The sequence below is a fragment of the Protomyctophum parallelum genome (genome assembly GCF_964188405.1).
Source record: "Protomyctophum parallelum genome assembly, chromosome: 6".
Lineage (NCBI taxonomy): Eukaryota > Metazoa > Chordata > Actinopteri > Myctophiformes > Myctophidae > Protomyctophum > Protomyctophum parallelum.
The window spans coordinates 38446131-38452130 of record NC_139701.1 but is presented as its reverse complement, the minus strand read 5'-3'; positions in this window follow the sequence as shown (position 1 = coordinate 38452130).

Here is a 6000-nt window from a genome sequence, read left to right as displayed (position 1 = left end):
GTCCAAAATGATGAAAAACGAGGATTAATTTTTTTTTCAAAAATTCAAAAAACGATGGGCTATAACCCATCGTTTTTTTCATTTTTTCATTTTTTTCAAATCCTCAAAAATGATGAAAAACGGCGTGCTATAGTATGCCGTACGATATGGGCTATAGCCCATGGTCCAAAATGATGAAAAACGAGGATAAAAAAAAAAAATTCAAAATTCAAAAAACGATGGGCTATAACCCATCGTTTTTTTTTCTTCATTTTTTTCAAATCCTCAAAAATGATGAAAAACGGCGTGCTATAGTATGCCGTACAATATGGGCTATAGCCCATGGTCCAAAATGATGAAAAACGAGGATATTATTTTTTTCAAAAATTAAAAAAAACAATGGGCTATAACCCATCGTTTTTTTTATTTTTTTAATTTTTTCCAAATCCTCAAAAATGATGAAAAACGGCGTGCTACAGTATAGTATGCCGTACGATATAGGCTATAGCCCATATCCTCGCGGTGTATAGCGGTGTATGAGAATGGGTGTTGCGGAGGATGAGAGCATTCCTCTCATCCTCCGCAACACAATGCATTCTCTATGGCAATAGCACAAACTTTGGCATGCTACTAGTCCTACATACTTACACCTAGCAACCCCATTCTAGCCTACTTAGGTTCATCTTACGGTGGACATGTTTGCCTGAAAAGGAATCTTTGAAATGTTTCATAGTTTTAGAAATATAGTGCTTTCAAATTTGAGACATTTAACATGGGGCTCAATGGCAGCTCTATAGGCACGTCAAAAGTCACTTTCACCTAGAAACTCCATTCACACTTTTTATTATTCAGCTTACTGTGGAGACACATGCTGGAACTTTTTTTTATTTTTATGTTTTGTAGTTTATGAGTTATTTAACTTAAACGCCCAATGCATTCTCTATGGCAATAGCACAACATTCTACATGCTACTAGTCCTACATACTTACACCTAGCAACCCCATTCTAGCCTACTTAGGTTCATCTTACGGTGGACATGTTTGCCTGAAAAGGAATCTTTGAAATGTTTCATAGTTTTAGAAATATAGTGCTTTCAAATTTGAGACATTTAACATGGGGCTCAATGGCAGCTCTATAGGCACGTCAAAAGTCACTTTCACCCAGAAACTCCATTCACACTTTTTATTATTCAGCTTACGGTGGAGACACATGCTGGAACTTTTTTTTATTTTTATGTTTTGTAGTTTATGAGTTATTTAACTTAAACGCCCAATGCATTCTCTATGGCAATAGCACAACATTCTACATGCTACTAGTCCTACATACTTACACCTAGCAACCCCATTCTAGCCTACTTAGGTTCATCTTACGGTGGACATGTTTGCCTGAAAAGGAATCTTTGAAATGTTTCATAGTTTTAGAAATATAGTGCTTTCAAATTTGAGACATTTAACATGGGGCTCAATGGCAGCTCTATAGGCACGTCAAAAGTCACTTTCACCCAGAAACTCCATTCACACTTTTTATTATTCAGCTTACGGTGGAGACACATGCTGGAACTTTTATTTATTTTTATGTTTTGTAGTTTATGAGTTATTTAACTTAAACGCCCAATGCATTCTCTATGGCAATAGCACAACATTCTACATGCTACTAGTCCTACATACTTACACCTAGCAACCCCATTCTAGCCTACTTAGGTTCATCTTACGGTGGACATGTTTGCCTGAAAAGGAATCTTTGAAATGTTTCATAGTTTTAGAAATATAGTGCTTTCAAATTTGAGACATTTAACATGGGGCTCAATGGCAGCTCTATAGGCACGTCAAAAGTCACTTTCACCTAGAAACTCCATTCACACTTTTTATTATTCAGCTTACTGTGGAGACACATGCTGGAACTTTTTTTTATTTTTATGTTTTGTAGTTTATGAGTTATTTAACTTAAACGCCCAATGCATTCTCTATGGCAAAAATGATGAAAAACGGCGTGCTATAGTATGCCGTACGATATGGGCTATAGCCCATGGTCCAATATGATGAAAAACGAGGGTTAAAAAAGAAATCAAAAATTAAAAAAACGATGGGCTATAACCCATCGTTTTTCAATTTTTTTTTTCTTCAAATCCTCAAAAATGATGAAAAACGGCGTGCTATAGTATGCCGTACGATATGGGCTATAGCCCATGGTCCAAAATGATGAAAAACGAGGATTAATTATTTTTTCAAAAATTCAAAAAACGATGGGCTATAACCCATCGTTTTTTTCATTTTTTTCAAATCCTCAAAAATGATGAAAAACGGCGTGCTATAGTATGCCGTACGATATGCGCTATTGCCCCATGGTCCAAAATGATGAAAAACGAGGGTTAAAAAAAAAATCAAAAATCAAAAAAAACGATGGGCTATAACCCATCGTTTTTCAATTATTATTTTTTCTTCAAATCCTCAAAAATGATGAAAAACGGCGTGCTATAGTATGCCGTACGATATGGGCTATAGCCCATGGTCCAAAATGATGAAAAACGAGGATTATTTTTTTTTTTCAAAAATTCAAAAAACGATGGGCTATAACCCATCGTTTTTTTCATTTTTTCATTTTTTTCAAATCCTCAAAAATGATGAAAAACGGCGTGCTATAGTATGCCGTACGATATGGGCTATAGCCCATGGTCCAAAATGATGAAAAACGAGGATTAAAAAAAAAAATCAAAATTCAAAAAACGATGGGCTATAACCCATCGTTTTTTTTTCTTCATTTTTTTCAAATCCTCAAAAATGATGAAAAACGGCGTGCTATAGTATGCCGTACAATATGGGCTATAGCCCATGGTCCAAAATGATGAAAAACGAGGATATTATTTTTTTCAAAAATTAAAAAAAACAATGGGCTATAACCCATCGTTTTTTTAATTTTTTTAATTTTTTCCAAATCCTCAAAAATGATGAAAAACGGCGTGCTACAGTATAGTATGCCGTACGATATGGGCTATAGCCCATATCCTCGCGGTGTATAGCGGTGTATGAGAATGGGTGTTGCGGAGGATGAGAGCATTCCTCTCATCCTCCGCAACACAATGCATTCTCTATGGCAATAGCACAAACTTTGGCATGCTACTAGTCCTACATACTTACACCTAGCAACCCCATTCTAGCCTACTTAGGTTCATCTTACGGTGGACATGTTTGCCTGAAAAGGAATCTTTTAAATGTTTCATAGTTTTAGAAATATAGTGCTTTCAAATTTGAGACATTTAACATGGGGCTCAATGGCAGCTCTATAGGCACGTCAAAAGTCACTTTCACCTAGAAACTCCATTCACACTTTTTATTATTCAGCTTACTGTGGAGACACATGCTGGAACTTTTTTTTATTTTTATGTTTTGTAGTTTATGAGTTATTTAACTTAAACGCCCAATGCATTCTCTATGGCAATAGCACAACATTCTACATGCTACTAGTCCTACATACTTACACCTAGCAACCCCATTCTAGCCTACTTAGGTTCATCTTACGGTGGACATGTTTGCCTGAAAAGGAATCTTTGAAATGTTTCATAGTTTTAGAAATATAGTGCTTTCAAATTTGAGACATTTAACATGGGGCTCAATGGCAGCTCTATAGGCACGTCAAAAGTCACTTTCACCTAGAAACTCCATTCACACTTTTTATTATTCAGCTTACTGTGGAGACACATGCTGGAACTTTTTTTAATTTTTATGTTTTGTAGTTTATGAGTTATTTAACTTAAACGCCCAATGCATTCTCTATGGCAATAGCACAACATTCTACATGCTACTAGTCCTACATACTTACACCTAGCAACCCCATTCTAGCCTACTTAGGTTCATCTTACGGTGGACATGTTTGCCTGAAAAGGAATCTTTGAAATGTTTCATAGTTTTAGAAATATAGTGCTTTCAAATTTGAGACATTTAACATGGGGCTCAATGGCAGCTCTATAGGCACGTCAAAAGTCACTTTCACCTAGAAACTCCATTCACACTTTTTATTATTCAGCTTACTGTGGAGACACATGCTGGAACTTTTTTTTATTTTTATGTTTTGTAGTTTATGAGTTATTTAACTTAAACGCCCAATGCATTCTCTATGGCAAAAATGATGAAAAACGGCGTGCTATAGTATGCCGTACGATATGGGCTATAGCCCATGGTCCAATATGATGAAAAACGAGGGTTAAAAAAAAAATCAAAAATTAAAAAAACGATGGGCTATAACCCATCGTTTTTCAATTATTTTTTTTTCTTCAAATCCTCAAAAATGATGAAAAACGGCGTGCTATAGTATGCCGTACGATATGGGCTATAGCCCATGGTCCAAAATGATGAAAAACGAGGATTTCTTTTTTTTCAAAAATTCAAAAAACGATGGGCTATAACCCATCGTTTTTTTTCATTTTTTCATTTTTTTCAAATCCTCAAAAATGATGAAAAACGGCGTGCTATAGTATGCCGTACGATATGGGCTATAGCCCATGGTCCAAAATGATGAAAAACGAGGATTAAAAAATAAATTCAAAATTCAAAAAACGATGGGCTATAACCCATCGTTTTTTTTTCTTCATTTTTTTCAAATCCTCAAAAATGATGAAAAACGGCGTGCTATAGTATGCCGTACAATATGGGCTATAGCCCATGGTCCAAAATGATGAAAAACGAGGATATTATTTTTTTCAAAAATAAAAAAAACAATGGGCTATAACCCATCATTTTTTAATTTTTTTTAATTTTTTCCAAATCCTCAAAAATGATGAAAAACGGCGTGCTACAGTATAGTATGCCGTACGATATGGGCTATAGCCCATATCCTCGCGGTGTATAGCGGTGTATGAGAATGGGTGTTGCGGAGGATGAGAGCATTCCTCTCATCCTCCGCAACACAATGCATTCTCTATGGCAATAGCACAAACTTTGGCATGCTACTAGTCCTACATACTTACACCTAGCAACCCCATTCTAGCCTACTTAGGTTCATCTTACGGTGGACATGTTTGCCTGAAAAGGAATCTTTGAAATGTTTCATAGTTTTAGAAATATAGTGCTTTCAAATTTGAGACATTTAACATGGGGCTCAATGGCAGCTCTATAGGCACGTCAAAAGTCACTTTCACCTAGAAACTCCATTCACACTTTTTATTATTCAGCTTACTGTGGAGACACATGCTGGAACTTTTTTTTATTTTTATGTTTTGTAGTTTATGAGTTATTTAACTTAAACGCCCAATGCATTCTCTATGGCAAAAATGATGAAAAACGGCGTGCTATAGTATGCCGTACGATATGGGCTATAGCCCATGGTCCAAAATGATGAAAAACGAGGATTAAAAATAAAAATAAAAATTCAAAAAACGATGGGCTATAACCCATCGTTTTTTTTCATTTTTTCATTTTTTTCAAATCCTCAAAAATGATGAAAAACGCGTGCTATAGTATGCCGTACGATATGGGCTATAGCCCATGGTCCAAAATGATGAAAAACGAGGATATTATTTTTTTCAAAAATAAAAAAAAACAATGGGCTATAACCCATCGTTTTTTTTTTTTTTTAATTTTTTTCCAAATCCTCAAAAATGATGAAAAACGGCGTGCTACAGTATAGTATGCCGTACGATATGGGCTATAGCCCATATCCTTGCGGTGTATAGCGGTGTATGAGAATGGGTGTTGCGGAGGATGAGAGCATTCCTCTCATCCTCCGCAACACAATGCATTCTCTATGGCAATAGCACAAATTTTGGCATGCTACTAGTCCTACATACTTACACCTAGCAACCCCATTCTAGCCTACTTAGGTTCATCTTACGGTGGACATGTTTGCCTGAAAAGGAATCTTTGAAATGTTTCATAGTTTTAGAAATATAGTGCTTTCAAATTTGAGACATTTAACATGGGGCTCAATGGCAGCTCTATAGGCACGTCAAAAGTCACTTTCACCTAGAAACTCCATTCACACTTTTTATTATTCAGCTTACTGTGGAGACACATGCTGGAACTTTTTTTT